Source organism: Amblyomma americanum, chromosome 1 (assembly GCF_052857255.1).
Source record: "Amblyomma americanum isolate KBUSLIRL-KWMA chromosome 1, ASM5285725v1, whole genome shotgun sequence".
NCBI lineage: Eukaryota > Metazoa > Arthropoda > Arachnida > Ixodida > Ixodidae > Amblyomma > Amblyomma americanum.
The window spans coordinates 52308010-52328869 of NC_135497.1; the positions used below are offsets into that span (position 1 = coordinate 52308010).

General features: G+C 48.9%; 1 long non-coding RNA gene across 1 annotated transcript; it reads left to right on the forward strand.

Annotated features, from left to right (window-relative positions):
- Positions 1-485: 485 nt before the first annotated feature.
- Positions 486-18357, forward strand: LOC144112819 (uncharacterized). Its single transcript, XR_013310485.1, has 3 exons — positions 486-572; positions 6903-7124; positions 17944-18357. It is a non-coding gene; the product is annotated as an uncharacterized LOC144112819 (long non-coding RNA).
- Positions 18358-20860: the final 2503 nt, after the last annotated feature.

Consider the following 20860-nt stretch of genomic DNA (forward strand, 5'->3'; position numbering starts at 1 on the left):
TAGTGTTTTTTTTTCGAACAGATGCATGCATCCCGTAAACGTCTGCCGCCGATAGCAAAATGTTCTAACCACGTACCAGAAACATTCTTCATACTGAAAGCAACCTTCCGCCGCTTTGCAGAGAAAAACGACCATCCGGCCCCCGACCCCACCCACACCACTAAAGTGTGTTGAGGAACGTCGGTCACGTGATGGGCGGTCGCCGCTACATAGGAAAGGAATTCCCTCCGATGTGAGTACGTAACAAGGACATGCTTCACATCTTCATGAGCAACGGCGTGCGCGAAAAGAATGAATACTGGTTTCTCATTATGTATCGTATATTAGCGAAGCAAGCAGCTAGGGGCCTTTGCATGTTCTTTCTTCTAATTACTGCGGTATCAATAACTATATGCACTCCTCCCTGCAGGCCTCTGTTCCAGTCTCATATCAATCGCGAATCCTACACTTACGTTTTTCTCGTGCTGTTCTTCCCGTGAGGATGGCTCTTCGGACAGGTCCCGACCGCTGCTCACAGGAGCCTCCCAGTGGTCCGGAAGCGCATCGGCGGAACTCGAAGGCGGGCTTTCTCCGTGAGTCTCCCAACCGGCCTCGAATGCCTGCGTTAGGCACGCATGCATAGAGTGGCAAGAAGCAATGTTTGCTTTCAAAAGACCAGGGATGGCGATCGCTGGTAGTTGTAGGTTTACGGGGCAGCGAGGTTTAAAAGTTGTTTTTAGACATGATGTTGGGCTGGAAGGTTCATAGTGATTGCAAAAAATCTGCGTGAAGATGATGGTACAAGAAAAGAGAGGTGTGTCCGTTTCTGTGTCTCTTTTCGTCCCGTCGTCTTCGTGCAGTTTTTTGGGCAAGTAACGTTGCAGCCTCTGCATCAAGGTGAATCAAGTTCCAAGAGATTAAATGGCTTGCCCTGCTTCAGAAACCACTTCCTAAATGTGGCATGTTACCCAGAAGTTCTACGGGAGACTTAGAACGGTGATGGTTTGAGCTAATGGGTAATTGAAAAACATGAAGGAACAAGACACAAGCATTTGTGTCCCCTCCCTTAGTTGTTTTGCGATGTCAGCTATCTTCCGATTCTCAGCGTTTTAAAGCTGCCGAAAGGAAACATTTCGCTGCACTTAGTATGGTGCTGAGTTTCATGCACTCAAGCATAGAAAGGACGAATCCGCAATACAGGATTATCGAATTCTGCGAGGAGACCTATATATAGTAAATGGAAGGACAGTCTTGCCAGTTAGAATACGGAAAGAATGAAACTAGGGGACGTGCGATGTCAGTGCACGTTAAAGAACCTCAGGTGGTCGAAATTTCAGGAGCCCTTCACTACGGCGTCTCTCATAGCCTGAGTCGCTTTGGGACGTTGAACCCCCATAAACCAAATCGAAACTCTGGTGACGCTTAAGCTACCTTTAGAGTGGAATGGTATAGCATTAGATCACATCTGCTACAGTTTCTGCTGCAACTTTCGTGCGTGTTTGCGTCATTTTCTCTAAAGTTGCCGGTGCACCAATCGTCATATTCGGACTGCTAGCTGCAGATAGCTGTGCTCACAACGTATTGCGCACGTTGCGATGACGCCACAGGGTCACGTGACCACTTTCGGCTAATCACCGAATTTTATGACATTTATAATGGATTCTACTCCTTACGTAAACACTAATGTCATCGCATTGATATTTCGCAACATATACTCTTTTCATTAACGAATGCCGTCATCCGCCGTGCGGTGTCGGTGCTTTACTGCTTAGTTAGTTCATTTTGGGCCGCGATTGCACCCTTTAAAAATAGAGAGCACCTGCCAATGCACGCCAAGAAAGGTATTGTAAACGTCCGTGTATGCTTCACTTACCTTCCTCTCCACGTCGGCTAATGCGGTGTCAGTACGGGCAACCGTTCTGCTTCCATCGCAAGCTACAAAAACGATTTTAGGCATATTTTTAGATGGTTAAAGATCTAAAGCGTAACAGCTTTGTTGGTAAACCACCTAACTAAAAAGGCCAGGTCTCGGTAAAAAAAATACTGTTCGTATCTTCAAAATACTGCGGCATCAATAACTATATGCACTGCTCTATGCAGGCCTGTGTTCAAGTCTCGTGTCAGTCGCGAATCGTAAACTTACGTTTTTCGTCAAGCTGCTCTTCCCATGAGGCCGGCTCTTCGGGCCGATCCTGCGTTCCGCTCCCAGGAGCCTCCCGGTAGTCCGGAAGCATTCGGGCACAGGCGGGCATTCGCTCTGAGTTTCCTTCGGTCGCACGATCTGCGTATACATTGATTGTTATAATGAAGTCTTACATTATGCACAAAAATGCGACCATAAACGGTTTTCCGCTCAAAAATGCTTTTGTCAAGAATTTCTGTGTACAAATGTTCTTTTTTTTTAAAACTGTCTTCTAAAAAAAGGTAACTACGGCGTCTCTGTTTGAACTTGCTGCCAAATATTCGGAAACTACTGGAAAACCTAACAGCGCAGTCGATTCGTTTGGAAGCAATTTGAACATGTACTACTTGATTCGCTCAGCGAAATGAATACAAGGGCATCCGATGAGCTATCTAAAGATTTCGGATATTCACCCACCTCTACTGATGAGAAATGTTGGATGCACGGAGGCCGCACTAAGCAATGCTAATTGCAGCTAACAACTACAGGGTAAACTTAAAAACAATTAGGAAATTTTAGAAAATAACGGCAGTTGTTAATTTATCGCGTTTGTTTCATGACATGCGCCAGCGTAGCCGGCATGACCGCTTATAAGCGATCACAGTATCTCACAAAACCACTTTTTTAATCACTTACTTTACCCGCGAACAACGGGTAGTGAGCGTAGTCTCTTCTCTCGTGCGCAAGGCCGACTGGCACATTCAATTCATGCACGAATTTTCTGTTCTGCACAAATACGCAGGCCGGAACTCCGAATAGTCTAAAGAAAGTCGCTGCCACACCAGTCACTCTGACGATCGCAAAGAGCCTAAAGGCATTGAATATTAGCGCCCAGAATGTGCAGGTGCAGGAACAAACGTTTAGCGATGGATATGCCGCTGGGACGCATTCGTTACGGTGGCAAAAGGCTGACCAAAGATCCCGGGATCGTGTCATGCCGCGTGTACCGACTTAAGGAAGCTGGTGAAGTTCAAAACGCCCATCCGCCGAAATTTTGGTGCAACATATTGAAGCCTGACTGTTCAACGTTAATCCAGAAGCGCAAACTGGACGCCTTCAGACCTGATGATATTTGTACGACCCACATAATTTCTGTTGCCAATACTTCGCAAGTTGCATAACGAGAGAGCAATATACAAAAAACCCACTCTAAGTGACAGCGGCGTTGTAGTCACGCGCATAGAATCTTGGGTAACTGCCACACGGGCCAAATATTTGTGGTCTATGCAAGTGCTTTGTTTGAGTTCCGTATTTACACGCATTACAGACGCTCTCGCAAAACGGGCGCCTCTGCTTGCTTGGCTTTGAAAATTGCTTTTTTTATTTCACGCAATAGAGCGCCCCTTCTTTTTGCGCACGGCCTGCTGATGGCAGCAGCGTATGCCAGGGACGCTTCTATCCGAATGCCGAAAGAACTACGCCGTACTATAAAAGGCGTATCTATCGATTGTCGTGGCTGCCATAGCTCACCTTATCGGACGAACAGCCAGTACAAATGCCCCGCGAGGGATCTGTGAACCATTAGAAACAACGCCTGGTAACGCAGGGTTACCCTTGACCATCTATCTGCCTTACTGCGTAATATAGCAACTTGCTGCCGTTGGGCTTCTCGTTTAGTACTGCGAGTTGTGCTAAAGTGAACTCTAGTTCTACTGTCCTGGAGTTTATTTATCGGCAGCCACGTGAGTTAATAGGCTCGGCTTTAAAATATAAGTAGCCGACTGCGCTCCTGACTATGGAAGCCGGGCTCAAGAGTTTTTTTTTTATTCTGAAGCTGTGTCGTACCGGATGAAGTGCTTATTCCACCAGCTCCGCACAGCTCTTGTCGCTTTCAATTTTGTTTGTCAATATATTGCTCGACGTAATATACGCACGCCTACAATTTTCAGATATTTTTCCCGAAATAAATTATGCGAGTAAATATGGCATATAAGCAACTATGATGGAACTCTCTGCCCGAACACAAAGTCATAAATCTTACAACGCAGACCTAGTTAAAACTCTATACGGATGAAGTGATCTGTTTATGTCCCACGTCAGAGGTTTTTATCGAAAGCACTCTTCTTCGTTGTTTCTTCCCGCGCTTTAAACGGAAATGGAGTCTAGAGAACCATATACGATTCCAAAGACATCACCATCAAATTCACCATGTCCTATGCCGTAAAATTTCGGTATTTCGGAGCACCTCCAGGAAGGGTAAACGTTTGAACGCGAATTTTTCTTATTAAATTAACGTATCTTGCCTCGTAACTTATTGTTTTTGTGAACCTTAACTTTATCTAACTTTCCCAATTACCCTTTATCTCTTACGGCCAGGTATGCGCATGCAACGTAACGCGAGAGCAAGGCGATAGGAGTGCAGAATGCAATCTTTACCGAACTGTCATTCCGTACCACAATCTCTGCCTCGTCACTGGATGGACCTCGAACAAAGTGTGAATGCACATGAATCAGGAGAGGCGAAAAGAGGAGACACATCCGAAAAATGCTGAATCATTTCAGGTACAGTGTCAACTGTTCAACAACCAAGCGGGCGGGGCCTCGCTCAAATGTCACATCCAGAAAATTTGGACACTCTCTACTAGCTCCCTCGTGAGTCAGTGGACACCTCAGTAGCGCTTTGTGGCACAAGGAGGTGGTGTTCACCTACCGCGCTAAGCGTTACACAGCTGCTATCGTACCTCTTAAATTGCTTTTATTAAATCGCTTGTACAAAGTTATTATAGCCTTCACTGTAAAAAATTATGACGTGCACTTAAATCTGTACAAGCGGAAATGCGAAAGCTTTGCGAGTTCCATTGCGGCCTCTATTACTTAGTAATGTAATTAATTATTTATGGTTATTTTTCTCGATTCGTTTAATTGAGTTATTTTCTGTCAGTCAATTTATAATACATAACTATGTAGTTTTGTCAACTTTCATGAATTACTTTATTGATCATTCAAGTAATCAAACAATTAGTTTATTAGCTAGTAACCAGTCAATTACATTACAACGTTTAGTCTTTGCTCAATCGCAGGAATTACTAATAATTCACTAATTTGGCGCATTACACGGAGCAATTAGCGAAATAATTTGTTCATTATTTGATCAATAATTTTATCTAGCAATGTGGTCATTTAAACTTTTCATTGAATGTACATTAATCATTACAAATCATAATTACACGCTTACTAGACGATCGACAGTTCATGAAAACACGCTCTGTCCACTGCCCGTGGTGACACATCTTGTCCACGCCACTCATGGGGCAACAAATGCTTTCGCATTAAAAAAATGGCTGGGGTTCAACGAGGATTCAACGTAGTTAACGGGCGACAGCTGTGTTAAATATTGTCTCAACTGTCTCAAATTAAAGCTCAAGGTCAGGTACGCAATGGTCATAGTCATATGACACAAGGTCAAACTACCATAGTTATCGCCATATAACCACGTAGTTAAGTCCCATCCATATGAAATCGGACGCTGTACCCGAGGAGCACAGGTCTGACTCTAAAACTCGGCTACCATGGGCGCGGCCTGTCAGCAGCGTCGAGCTGCGGGGGCTCAGGAGGCTCCGCCAGAGATAAAACGCGAGCAGATACACGAGCGAACGCGGCTACGTGCGCATGCAAGAAACACCGCACACGCGCGCTCCAACGTTACTTGCAGACAAACTAATATACAACGAGGAGACAACGAAGACTGCACATATTCAAAAAGCTGCCCGCATAACGTTACGCTCTACGGCTGCCGTTGTACCCCCTAAATGGCTTATAACAAAGCTATTACAGCTTTCGCTGTAAAAAGGGTTTCATAAGGCAAGAGCATGCTTACCTAATTTGGCCGCTGGAGCGTAACCTTTATAGAGGTTCTTGAATCGACTGTTGGTGTGGTCCGACCGCTGACACAAATATTCTTTCGGGAAGTGCGTCCGTTTTCTCAGGAAGGGTCTGTGGGTAGTTGCTTATGAAAGCAAACGGGCCAGAACAGCCAAAATATTTAGGAAAGAAAGAGAAGAAATGCATCGGATGCTTCTTTAAACAACAGAGGCGAGTTATGTATTGGCCTGCTACTTAATGCGATATTACACTTGTGTGGGCCCGCAAGCTGGTCTATCTGAAGCGCGGCAGCATATTAAAAATGAAGGGGGCCCAGTGTCGGCTGTTTCACGAATCTACCCACGTTATACCGTGCATCCTAAAGAACTCCGCAGGAGAAGACATTCTTGTATACTTATAAAAACCAGACACGAAGCTCACCCTGCGATATGAGGCAATCAACTGATTGTTTTCTTGACAGGCAATTGCAGTGAAGAGGACCATAATTGGCATTCCCTGTTTAAAGCAAACCCACTTATTCTGAGTACTTTCTAAAATAGCGATCAAAATATTCGACAACACACAAAGCAACCAAGGCCTCATTCCGCTGACGAAAGCTAAGAAAAAAATGCTTCTCACAAATGGAACCAAAGCTAGAGAGAGGAAGCATCTTGGGTGATCTCTGCCGAAACGACAACACGAACTTATCACTATGGGTGTCTGACGCCTTAACTGCAAGCTGAAAAGAGAGCAAACTACCCAGCCTCCAAACCAAGCCGCATCACTGTTCCTTATGTCAAAGGCAGCAGTGAAATGCCGGGGCGCCTGCTTCAAGAGCAGGGAATGCAGGTTTGTCACGCGTCATTTTAAAACCTCGGGAGATTCAAGCCTCGGCCAACATGCACTAATGCCGAATTTCTTTCTCTGTGCTCTCGTGCAGCATTCCGGGATCATCCAGCCGATTTTGAGAATTCGAGGGTCGCTAACTCAAAAGCCAACCCCACTGGTGCGATAGATTTAAGAGCCTTGGAGTATGCAAACACGCCAGGCAAGGTAAACAAATCTGCAGGCTGTCTTCCATCACCGTACACCACGAAGCTCCGAATAGCGCCTCGCGCACCCCATCCCGTCAAACCTGAAGATGCTAAGTGTGCCCCGAAAGGTGAGTTCTCTCTTCAAGTGACTTTGGACGGAGTGTCACTCTACTTTCTTTCTAAGCTGAATATGAATGCATTTCTGTCTTTAAGGCGGTGAAACTGCCTGTTCATATCCTTCTCCTCATAAGCATATTATTTAATACCGTACTTGCCAAATGGCTCGTTGTTTGTACACCATGAAGTTACTTTGAATGGAACTGAGAAAAAAGCAGAAAGAAAGGAAATCAGAGCTAATGCGACAGTGCAAAGCAGACGTTCAGAAGAAAAGCCGTGCGCGTTGTCGCACTAATTAAGGATTGGTCGGCAGCGTTCTGAAGGTCACACGTTCACCCGTGGAATGAAAACGACCAAAAACCATATTTATATTTAACTATATGAGGTATTAGCATGCCTGAAATGTCATCATAACACGTAGGAATGTAAATTAACTATGGTTTAAATAAACTGCTGCAATATACTGGAAATCAAAGCCATGAGCCATGGGTTGCAAGTCAGATACGCTATCCCTAGGCCAAAGAGGCACTTTCGTTTTTACTTGGTTAAGGGAAGGGTTCGAGTGTCTTCTTGTGTTTCACGTGTTCTAGTGTGCCTGCCTAAGTATGCTAATGACTATATGTGATTAGAAAGAGACGTTAATTACGAAAGAATGGAGCAAATAATCATTAACGCTGTGGCGTACGTCATACCCTTAAGGCATAGCTTTAGTGTCCCTCTATTTTTTTTAGCACGTTGCCTACAAGGTCCATCCGGCAGTGTCAGTTTCCTAATTACTAAGAATTCTGCGACGGCTGAGTGTCACTGGGTCGGAGCGCCAAGGCAGAATTATAGCTTCGCCTTACGGCACTTGGACACGACGTGTCGCAGGAGCGGAAATACTGATGTCCGAAACCACAAAATCCGCACCAGCGCTGGAGGCGCCAGTTTTAGACGTGTTCGCTATGCATGCTTCCCATTCGAAACTTCCAGCATAGATTCTGATTAACAACTTACACATATACCTGCTGAGATGTTTCCCCAAGGTGGAGTATATTTGTAATAAGGGTACATTACTCACTGGCATTCACCCATACGCAGCCATACGACTACAAAGGTTAGCTATACAGCTTTCTCAGGAACTTCGCGGTTGAAGAAAAATTCGTCCTGGTCCGGGGTACGAACCCGGGACCACATATTAAGCGGAGAGTCACTCTATTACTCCCGTTTCGAGCATGTCGAATCCCCCCGTCCCCCTCTTTCGCTACCTCTTGCTCCCGCCTCCGCTTCGGTCCTTCCCCAGTGCTTCCTACTGCACCACTACTCCTGGCTGGCAGAAGTGATGACGGAGAAACGTTTCCTCCTGCTCACAACCTTAGCAGACAGGATGCCGAGCCACCGAGCCACAGCCAGCGTTTGCAACTCAAGTCGCCGGATCTCATCGCACTCTTTTGTGGCATAAGATTTCGGAGCATACAGTGCCTGGTCACATAGCATCTCCAAGCCGAGTGCCACAACTAGGCTTCCTGTAGGCAAAAGCACACAAAACCAAAAAGCACGCATTTCAAGAAGTATAAACGCAGCCAACTATTCTCCAGTTTCTGTTTTGGCGTGCTAGAAACACAATGCTATTCAACTACCCCAGAATAACAATGATGCTTTCACTGCACGCCTGATTTGACAAATATTACAATGATGATACAGCTCTCGACAAATCAGTCAAACACAACTAAGGTTCTAGAAGCGATGAGAAATTATAATTAATATGATTTAACTTATAAAATGAGTACAAACTTTCCTTTCCTTTATTGATCCATCCTTTTCGACGTTCCCACCGTAGCGCTTCTTGACGTCATCCGGGAGTTTACGCCATGTTTCGTCCGAGAAGTATGCAGGCTTCCAGCGATAGTAATCTTCAATGGGAATTTCTGATAATGACATGAATAGAAAAGGAAGAGCGCTGACAAATGTCGCACACGAGTTTAAGCATTTTTTTACATTACAAAAAATACGCGCGCAATGCGGCCCTGATGATAAGCCATGCCACTGCTTCCTGGCAGCTACAGCTTCTCAGTGAACAGTGAACCGACGCTGCTGCAGTGAAGCAGGGTAGAGTCCGAGCGGGAGTCTCTATAGATTATCTAAGCAAATGCAGCATTTCTCGCATGGAACACGCCTGTGCGCATATATCGCCATGCACGACCCAATGCTTTAAAGGACACTAGCTCACATGAGAGTTCCCGCAATGAAGACGACAGCAGCACTGTAAGGGGCTGTCTGAGGAGAGGGGGTTACGAACGGAGGCAAGCCGTTTTAATCGCGGGCACCTGCGTCTACCCTGTGATCGTTTGACGGAAAAAAGTGTTGAAAATTGAAGCGCCACAATATCTGGGAAAATCAAAAACCATGCGCACCTTAGGACTTATGTCCTGGTAACGCTCGCACCAGTCATCTTTCAAGTGGCTGCTGTCGACACACAAAAATGTGGAGAGTAAATGGCGTCAATTGGATCCAGCTGCAATGATATAAATTTCAGAGATAAAGTATACTCTGTGTGCACTGTTTACAGCTAAGGAAGCTCTCTTTTGATGCATAAAGTGTGGATTGTTGTAAATCAACAGGCCTCGTGGAGAGAATAGTAATTCTAGACCTCACTCTTCTGAATATTCGGACCTACACAGACGCTACAAAAGCCCCTGTACAAAGATTAAAAGGAGTCCCCATGTGCTCTAAAATTTGGACAAAGGCTGTGTCGGTACCGGCGCCACATCGCCACCATTACCTCTCCGCCGCTTTCTCGCGCCCGCGCCGGTTTCTGCTGCAATTCGCCGTTTAGATTGAATACATTTCAAACCTGGCGTTCGGCTCGAGCGCCGATGCCCTAGCCCCGCCTGTAGGAACCAAGTATATAGTCTCTTACATACCTAATGCGTGGTGCATGTCCGTAACATTCCTTCTAAGCTCATGCCGAACACAACCAAGGGAGAAGACACGGAGAGGACAAGGGAAACAAGTGTCCGCCTTTGCCACACGCCGCGAGCTACCGGGAGCAGCTTTTCCGGGAAGCAGACAAAGCGATGATCTCGATGATTACAACGGCTATTAATGTCAACAAATATCATGAAAATAACAGTACTGCTGGATCATGTTGGCGTATATTGATAGATGAGTACTTGTGCAAAGGGGCTCAGAATGCGATTTTGCAGCGATAGCTTTTAGTGCAATTCTCTCGTTTCGTGGCATGCAGAAGTGTCCTCATAGTAAGACAGATGAAATCATTTAAAAAGCGGCGTTACTGTTAGAGACGCGACAGGCGACTTCAGGTTCGGTATAAAGGCAAGCTTTAACTGCGCATCATCTAATGTTATCGACATGCTTCAATACTCCTCTTGTCCTGTTATACTTAGTGGCACAGGCAGGGGCATATTGGTTTACATTCTTTTTCTGGCTGCCCCACCATACTTTTTGTCCGAAAAAATATATCGAGTAAACCAGGCAATCAATGAGCGCCCGAATAAATGTCATCGAGCTGACAGCAAGAAGCCTACAGAAGGCAAAGGCGGAAAAATTTATTCATCATCATCATCAGCCTGACTACACCCACTGCAGGGCAAAGGCATCTCCCACGTCTCTCCAATTAACCCTGCCCTTTGCCAGCTGCATCCACCCTTTGCCTGCAAAATTCTTACTCATCTCCCCACCTAACCTTCTGGCGCCCCCTGCTACGTTTACTTTCTCTTCGAATCCACACCGTTACCCTTAAGGACCGGCGGTTATCTTGCCTGAACCGCGCCGTAAGAGAAGCGATAAAGGAGGGACTGACAGAAGAAAGGAAGGGAGAGGTGCCGTAGTGGAGGGCTCCGGAATAATTACCACCACCTGGGATTTTTAACATGAAAGGAGGGGGCTGACAGAGGAAAGGAAGAAAAAGGTGGAGGGCTCCGGAATATTTTCTACCACCTGGGATCTTTAACGCACACTGACATCTTGTTTGCCCCGCCGCGATGCATCGCTCAGTGGTTAGGGCGCTTGGCTACTGATCCGGAGTTCTCAGGTCCGATCCCGACCGCTGCTGCCGCGTTTCGATGGAGGCGAGACGCAAAGGCACCCGTGTGCTGTGCGATTTCGGTGCACGTTAAAGGTCCCCAGGTGGTCGAAATTATTCCAGAGCCCTCCACTACGGCACCTTTTTAATAATAATAATTGGTTTTGGGTGAAAGGAAATGGCGCAGTATCTGTCTCATATATCGTTGGACACCTGAACCGCGCCGTAAGGGAAGAGATAAAGGAGGGAGTGAAAGAAGTGCCGTAGTGGAGGGCTCCGGAATAATTTCGACCACCTGGGGATCTTTAACGTGCACTGACATCGCACAGCACACGGGCGCCTTAGCGTTTTTCCTCCATAAAAACGCAGCCGCCGCGGTCGGGTTCGAACCCGCACCTTTTTGTTCCTTTCTTCTGTGATGACCCCCCATAATGCGCAGGTCCACACGGGACGGAGAGGCAATGAGACACCGTATGGCTCAGTTTAAACAAACAGATATATTCAATAATTATACATGATTAAGATTCAGAGGCTGGGGCGTCCGAGCTTACGTGCCGACGACTTCATGGGCACGATGGAGGGGCTCCGGAGTTGAGCTCGAACGGTTGCTGGCAGAAGCTGCACGCCGTCGGGCTTCGGCGCTGAAGGCCCCCTTGGCGAACGATGTCGTCCTGAGCGTGCTTCTTCGGTACTCCTTGTCGACTTTTATATCCTCTTATCCCCACACTCCCTAGGGTGAGGACGCCCACGCCGGAGTGGGGGGGGGGAGCTAGGGCTTTCACTTGGGCGCACAAACACACCACCGCACTTATGGTCTCGCCCCCCTCACGTGTTGAGTCCGAGGGAAAGAAGGTTGTCGTCGAGGTAGCGCATAGCGTCAGCTGTGGTAAGGCGCGCTCTGGCCCGCTGTCGGTTCCCGCGGGTCACCGGCCTCCGTTCTCCATCAAATGACACTCGCCCCTCAAGGCCGGAACGCGAGGTCACTAAAAGGTCGGGAAAGTGGTCCCTTGTCCTGGGATGTGCTCAGGAGGGTTGATTGATGATGCCCGCCGTCTTGCCACGGGGCCATGCCCGCCGAAACGAGGCCCCCCTGGAACGGCCACGGCAATTGGGGAAGATAACGCCCGTCTCCCCGCGGCGGCGGCGGCGGCGGCGGCGTTCGTCTCGTGCCGACACTATGGAAAGGGGGTCCGGTTGGGCTTAAACCCCTTCGTTCTGGTCGTCACTCTCAACAAGTATGGCTCGGTAATTGATGATGCCGCTGTCATCTGGGTCGTCTCCGTGCGGTCCACGGCGGCAGGCCCAAAAGCAATCTCACTCAAGTTGCTTGCAGCCATATACAGTAGAAACATGAAAGGGGGTCCGGTTGTGCTTTCGCCGCCACTGGGGGCTCCGTCTACGCCGCGCCGTCGAACGCGGACGCTCGTAGCACACACAAGGAACGTCACACTCGCTCACCCTCCAGAAGAATGTTCTCCGAACATTTGAGTCCATGCAGCTCCCCTTGTCTTTCTGAATCGCCTCGCACAGTGCGTCCGACAAAACACTTTTCGCTGCACTCAACACCACTGCACAACATCATATGCCTCCGCTGTCATAACTGGCCTCTCCAGGGGCAGCACTGATCTTCTTTTACAAATAAACATTAAACTCAGCACCCAAGCCTCTCCTTTCTAGTCCAAACTGGGCGAAATAAATTTACCACAGTTACAAAGGAGCTCCCACTTCTAGCACGATCACGGCACAGACAAAAATATAGATAACGAAAGGAAGTAGGGCAGGTTCTGCCTGCGCTCCGCATGCTCTCCTGTGAAGGTGTTACTTAATGACAGAAAGGTTTAACTACCAACTCCTATAACTTAACACATAAGCACATAGCAATGTTATGAGCTGCGGCATTACACAATTCTAACCAGTTCACAACTCCGCTCTGTTTACGCCATTAGTCCGACTTAGCTTTCCGATTTCGCAGCGGATATCGGCCTTCATGAGTCATACTAAGTAAGTCTGTGACCCTTTGTCTGCTTTGGGACTCGCGAGGGCTCGTGGCAGGAGCCTCTCCTGGCGTTATCTGCGCGGCAACCTCGCGCGCTTCTTCTTCTAGCAATGCATGAAGTAAATCCGGTGGCATTCCGGCCGTCACCTCTGGCGCCTGCCGAACAAATGCAGGAGAGGGCGTTTCTTGCGAACTATCTGCGCGCTCCGCTTCACTTCTGTCCCCATCAAAATCCGCGCTTTCCCTTTCCTCATTTCGTGAATACTGAACCGGTGCCGACTTGAGGCGATTTGCGTGTATCCTTATCAAGCGCCGGTTCACGTCTCGGACTCTGAAGTTTACCGGGGAAAGCTAGCCCAATCTGCCTTTGGCAGTTTTCAATGTACACGCTGTCCCCCACATCAAACGGCGCGTCTCTAGCACTGCGATCGTGCACCTCCTTCCTGCGCTTCGCCGCTTTCTTTAAGGCCTCCTTTGCGATGTCCCTCGCCACTTGCAAGCGCGATTCTAGCTCAACCTTATAGTCGTCCAGTGAAGCGTATGGGACACGACGGGGGCCCTCTGGCACTTCACTAGGCTGGTCCGGGTCTCGGCCGTAGAGAAGAAAGAATGGCGATTCGCCCGTGCTCTCGTGTGCTGCGGAATTGTAGGCAAACATTGCATACGGGAGCCACAAGTCCCAGCCCCGCTGGTCGCGCGAAACAAAATGCGACAGGAACCCGGCCACGGTTTGGTTCAGTCGCTCCACCGCGCCGTTGCAAGCCGGATGGTACGGTGTTGTCTGCTTCTTAGCGATCTTAAGCAGCTCGCAAACTCTCCTCATTAGCTGCGACACGAAGTTCGTTCCCCGATCTGTCAAGAGTTGCCTCGGGGGTCCATGTCGGAGCACGATCTGTTCGACAAATGCTCTTGCAACCGTGTCTGCCTTCTGATCTGGGGGTGCTACCGCTTCCGCGTATTTTGAAAGGTGATCGACAAATACTAAAATGTACTTGTTTCCGGAAGTGGTCGTGGGCAATGGGCCCATTATGTCCATACCTGTCCGCTCGAAGGGAGCCGAAACCTCAGGGAACGGCTGAATTGGAGCTGGTCTTCGTCCCTTGGGTGTTTTTCTTTCGAGACAGGAATGACACTTCGCACAGTAGTCTCTAACATCCTGTCGCATGCCACTCCAAAAGTACAAACGCTCCACACGCCTGCGTGTCTTCGCTACGCCAAAATGACCGGCGCATGGCGCATCGTGAAACGCGCGAAGAACCCTTTCTGTCCACGACCGAGGTATGACGACTCTCTCCCAAGCGGTTTTCTCTGGTCTCCCTTTCCTGGTTGGCCTCGTGCGCCGACACAGGGTGCCGTCTTTGCCAATGAAATAACCTAGCTGTTCGGGGTGAGACGGTGTGCCCTCTAAGCTTTCGATTATTCGCTTCAGGTCAGGATCTTTGCACTGCTCTGTGCGTAATTCAGCGGGGTCGACTACGGGGACAAACTTATCTATAGCTGCCACGGCAGCTGTGCGGCTGAGTGCATCAGCATTCAGATGTGTCTTTCCTGACTTGTGCTCAACTTCAAAGCAGTATTCCTGCAGGTGTAGATTCCATCTAGCGAGTCGCGAGCTAGGGTCCCTGACACTCATCACCCATTTCAGAGGATGGCAGTCCGTGACTAGCTTGAATTTGCGGCCGTAAAGGTAGCATCTGAAGTGCTTTACTGCCCAGACAACGGCGAGGGACTCCCTTTCCGTAGCTCCGTACTTTTGCTCTGTGGGGCTCAGCTGTCGGCTAGCAAAAGCAACGGGATGTTCTTTGCCCTCGATAACCTGAGATAGCACGGCACCAACTGCGAACTTTGACGCATCTGTGGCCATAACGAAGGGCAAATTAAAATCCGGGTGGCGCAACAGCGGTGCACTCATTAGCTTCCTTTTCAGGGCCCCAAAAGCATCCTCCGCGTTTTCGTCCCAGCGAAAGGCGACATTTTTGGCTGTTAAGGCGGTGAGCGGCTTAGCGAGCTTGGCGAACTCCTCTATGTGCCTTCGGTAGTAACCAATCAGGCCGAGAAACTGCCGGACCTGGCGGACGCTAGTCGGGGAGGGAAAATCCGAGACACACCTTAGTTTCTCAGGGTCCGGTCGCACGCCGTCAGCTGAAACAACGTGCCCGAGGTATTTCACCTCGTTTTTGAGGAATTGGCACTTAGAGGGCTTCAGCTTGAGACCCGCTCCTCTTAGTCGCACCAAAACCTGCTCAATATCGCGCAAATGGTTCTCAAAACTGTCACTGTATATGATTATGTCATCCATATACACGAAGCACAGCCTCCCCAGAAGACCTGCCAGGATAACATCAGCGGTTCTCTGCCAGACAGCAGGGCTGTTGGCCAGACCCATCGGCATTCTTTTCCATTCATAGTGCCCTGAGGGCGTGTTGAATGCCGTTTTCTCGGCGTCTGCCGGATCCATTGCTATCTGCCAGAATCCCGCCGCCATGTCCACTACCGTGAAGTACCTGGCAGAGCCCAGCTGAGAAAGCGTCTCCTGTATATTGGGGATGGGGTATGGATCGATGCGAGTTACGGCATTTAGTTTGCGGTAGTCCACTACCAATCGATACGAGCCATCTGGCTTTTCTACCAATAGTGCTGGTGCTCCCCAGGGTAACTTTGAGTGTTCGACAATGCCGCGATCAATCAGGTCCTGCACCTGCCGCTCCATCTCCTCACGTTGGGAGTAAGGAATCCTGTACGCACGCTGGTAAACGGGCGATGAAGTGCCGGTTTCTATCCTGTGCTTTATAACGCCACAGCAGCCCAAATCCAGGTTGGACGCGGCGAATACCTCCGAGTAGTCATTCAGCAAACCAACCAGAGCCTCCCTCTCCCTGGATTTTACGTGAGAAAGATCGAACGACACCTTTGGAGCAGCCGAAGGACTAGCATGCTCTACAGTTGCGAGTACCGTATCGGTGGGCTCATGTTTCTCTATCGCAGAAGTGAAGAAAGCCAATGTTTTGTTCTTGGGGAGGCTCAGTGGCTGCTGGCTACAGTTAACCACCCGTAGGGGCACTCTGTGGGCGTCATTAACTGTCACGAGGCACGCGGCTGCCTTCAGGCCATTGCTGAGAGAGTCGACCGGCTCAAGCACTCCCACGGCGCCGCTCTCTACATCTGAAGGCACAAACGCGTACAAAATGTGCTCCGACCAAGGAAGGACGACTGCCTCATCGACCAGCCTGACGGCAACCCGCGAATATACCTTCTCCAATGATCCCACTGTTTGACGGGTGTCAATATCGGTAATGCGAATCTCAGCCCCTCTCCTGTTCAAAAACGGAACTTTTGAGCCGCCCGCATTAACCTCTTCCTCAGAGAATGAGACTACTACCTTCCCTTTTCTCAAAAAATCCTGCCCTAATATACCTGACACTCCGTTTGGCAGAGACACCGTGTCCGGGCATACGTAGCAGGGGTGCTCCAATGCAATTCCGCCGAGAGAGAAGTGTAACCGGTAGAGTCCACTTATGCCAAGAGGATCCCCCGTTATGCCTACAAATTTGGTTGCCATACCACCAGACGCTTCCAACACATCGCGGTCCCCCTTCCTTCGAAGCGTGTTAAAACTGCTCTCCTTAAGCAATGTCACCTTTGACCCCGTATCTATCAACAATTCCATGCAACAACCATTTACCTTCCAACGCACAACAGGGCATGCCTCGTCGGCCACACAAACTACCACCACCTCATCATCCACTGCTCCCTCCCCACGCTCCTCAGGCTGGGGAGGACTATCTAGTTTTTTGTCTCGGTATCTGGAGCCCCGCTGTAGGCTTGCTTAGGGCGTGTCTCGCCTGCTTCTCTTTTAGGCTCCCCACGGCGCACGTTTTGGCAGAACCTGGCGATGTGTCCGCGACCCTGGCAAGCGAAGCATACGATTTCTTCAAAATCTCGCATACCGCGCCTGTAGCTTTGTGGCGGTCACCGGTTTCCAGCGAATGGGCGCTGTTGAGCGCGCGCTTCAACCTGGCGTTCCACCTGCTGAGATAGCAGCTCTTCTGGAACGTCACATTTCTTTCACTCCCTCTTTTATTCCTTCCCTTGCAGTGCGGTTCAATAATAATAATAATTGGTTTTGGGGGGAAGGATGTGGCGCAGTATCTGTCTCATATATCGTTGGACACCCGAACCGCGCCGTAAGGGAAGGGATAGAGGAGGGAGTGAAAGAAGAAAGAGGTGGTGTAGTGGAGGGCTCCGGAATAATTTCGACCGCCTGGAGATTTTTAACGTGCACTGACATCGCACAGCACACGGGCGCCTTAGCGTTTTTCCTCCATAAAAACGCAGCCGCCGCGGTCGGGTTCGAACCCGGGAACTCCGGATCAGTAGTCGAGCGCTCTAACCATGAGCCACCGCGGCGGGTCATTGCAGTGCGGTTCAGGTGTCCGCCCATATGTGAGACAAGTACTGCACCATTTCGTTTCCTTACTTGGTTTTTGGGGAAAGTAAATGGCGCAGCATCTATCTCATACATCGGCGGACGCCTGAACCGCGGATAAAGGAGGGAGTGAAAGAAGAAAGGAAGAAATAGATGCCATAGTGGAGGGCTCCGGAATAATTTCGACCACCTGGGGATCTTTAACGTGCACTGACAGTTTAGCATTTCTCACCTTCATTTAAATGCGGTCCACGCGGCCGGGTTTTAAGATCGCAACCTTGGGCTCAGCAGCCGAGGCCAGAGTGAGCCGTCGGGCGGGTACGCCTTCCGGGTTTGTGGTGTTTACGCCTGCTAGGCAGTTAATGCTCGACGAATACCGCGCAGGTGCTGTTCGCCAAGCGATTGCGTATGTGCGGTATCGCCGTGGTGACCGTTGACATGGACGACTACAACGGCGAATGCGGCCAGCGCAATGTGCTGCTGGGACAGCCGCACAACGCGCTCAAGGAACTGGACCGGCCCATCAAGAGGCTATCGGCGAACCTCAGCCTGCCCGAGTCAGCGTCGTCGTCAACGACCGCCACGTCCCGGAGGACTGCTGCTACGGCGAGCACCTAGATGATTCCGGTTAGGCCTAGAGGGCACATGACAATCGCTGGGTTCAGCGACTGCGAGAAGCGTTCACTCTGCGCAGGGATTCATTTCACTGCATAGGGCCTCGCTTACTTCGTGGGCCCAGATTGAATGAATTCCACGTGGATGTAAAATATACGTTTTACATTGAAGCCAAGATGCATGTCGGTCTTTGTAGTATGCTGGCGTGTTTGAATGTATCCAGAAACGATTCATACAGCGAAAGCTATCTGAGTTGAACAGAGATTTTACACCCCGCACATTATAATAAAGAGGACTTTTCTTCACAGACGGCAGACGAGAAGGGTCTGCTAGCAGATGGGCTAAGGCTACTGGCCACTGCCTTTTTACGCGCCCAGAATAGACAGTCGGTTGTGAGGAAGCTGTATTGGTGTACTCCAGACTGTTTTTCACCATGTAGGGTTTTGCAGTGTGCGTGGAAATAAGAACACAGGTGATTTTAATGCGATAGCTTTAGGGAGTTCATGTGGCAGAACATTTGGCGTCGGTCACAGGAAGCGAAAAGTCCCCAGAGAAGCAACCTAGAAGGTAGATGGGCCAGCTAAGTCATGTCACCTTGTGGCGGCATCACAACGTGCCCACAGGACTATGCGCTAACTGCCCACCGTGGCAGTTATATTAATGATTGGTTGAGAGAGGCTGCTGAGAAGAGCAACCTGGATCGCACATGTCCCACCAGTGGCAGCATCGGCCTTCACAGGTTAGTGGCGCATTGCGTAACCGCTGCCCCACTGCGCCAGGAGCGGTATGAGGACTCCCAGGGTTCTATGAATGCTAAGTACAGGATGCCCAGTTTTGTACATATGGAGAATTGATCCATTAGCTTGCGCATTATACCCTTAAGGCGAGGCTTGAGGGCCCCCTCAGTTTTTGAATTTATTTTTGCCTTCTTTGAAATATGGTTATTGCAGCTGGGATATAACTCTCAAACTCTGCTGCAGTGGTCAGATAATACGGACATGGAAACCTTCAACGGTATTTATTATACTTGCAACAGTAGTTGCCATTGATACTCTGATGGCAGTATCATGTGCAGGTTGGTTTGCATCAGCCTTGTTACAGCATGTTGCATCGCTTAGCATTTACGTCCACCACGCAGGAATGTGCCGGAGTGCTATATGCACTGTTGACATGCGCAGTGCCCAAAGTAGACACTGGACCAAGCACCATGTTCATGTTCCGAAATGAGATACAGTAAACAAGTCAATTTTTTTCAAGCTTAATATTTGACAAATTCAGGTAAAGTCGCAATACCTGAATATTTCGCGAGTGCTAAATTTTGGAAATGATAAGTGACAAGCTCCTTAGTGCTCCTTTTTACAACATTATTCCTGGGAGCAATTTTTTGCAATGTGCTGTTTATGTGATTCGCGACAAAACGAGAAAATTAGGCCTTAACAGTAATTAAAGGTGCACTATAGAAGAATCTGAACTTGTCTTTTTACTGAAGGAACTCTATCTACACATCTCGGGCATTATTAGAAATATATCGGATTAAGCGTCCCGGCTCCCTCCCCCCTTTTATTGAACTGAACGTGCTAGGTAGGCGGAGTCAACCAACGCGTGGAGTGCCTTTGAGCGAGTCCAGTGGCAGCTCGCTTTCGCTTTTATTGTTTTTATGTTTCTGTGAATAAACAGTTTACGTCAGACAATATAGCCATAAATTAGGCCCACGGAAATAAAAATACACGTGAACTCTGATTTACATATCACTCTGCCGATGGCAGCGAGGCAAGCCGCCGAGGGACTCACTGATGATTTGGTTGACTCCTCCTCCCTACCACGTTGGGTTAAAAAAAAAGGCGGGAGCCAGTACGTTTAATTCGATTTAATTAGGGTAATCGGCAGCACAGGACAATAAATTGACGTTTCTAAGAATGCCCGGAATGTGTAGATAGAGTTCCCGCAGTGAAAAGATGAGTTCAGATTCCTCTTCAGTGCAACAGTTAAACTTCCCTGCTCTCCTTCGGATGGGGACGTCTTTTAGCGGTACGAAGAGTACTTCAGGTCTTCGTCCGGCGACACGTTGCCGGTTGGAGCAGCAATTCCAGCTTCTTAGAACAAAACTTATTTATTAAAGACGGCACTGACATAAAAAGGCAGGTGAGTAAAAGGCAGTTTAAAAAAAGGGCAGTTTTAAAAAAGGCTGTTTAAAAAAAGGCTGTTAAAAATGGCCGAGCTTGAGACTCGGCGCGCTCGTCGTTTTCCGCGGGTTTTAACCCCTTCGATAATTGGGTGGAGCTTGAGTAATCTAGCTCTCGCCCAATTTAGACCAATAGCAAAGCAATTGCATCGTATGTACTAGTGGGTGGAGCCCAGGGCCCGCCCCGGGCATGATCACTCCTAGTAGCAGGTGCGGGGGGGGGGGGCATTGTCCCCGTGGGCTGTCGCGAGCCCAGTGGAATGTGCAGCTCTCACCCTAAGCGGGCGTCACACCTCGACGTACATTCCTCGATTCCCCCCGGGCATGACCGCTCCTGGTAACAGGTGCGGGGGGGGGGGAGTCCCATCGGCTCTGTGGGCTTCCACTTAACAGCAACTTTGGGCAACTTGTCCATAATGGTGCTAAGTAATCTCTGCTCTTTATGATACTCATGAATAAAGCTTGAGTGTGCTCACCCACTATCTCAGCACAGACAAGAGCCAG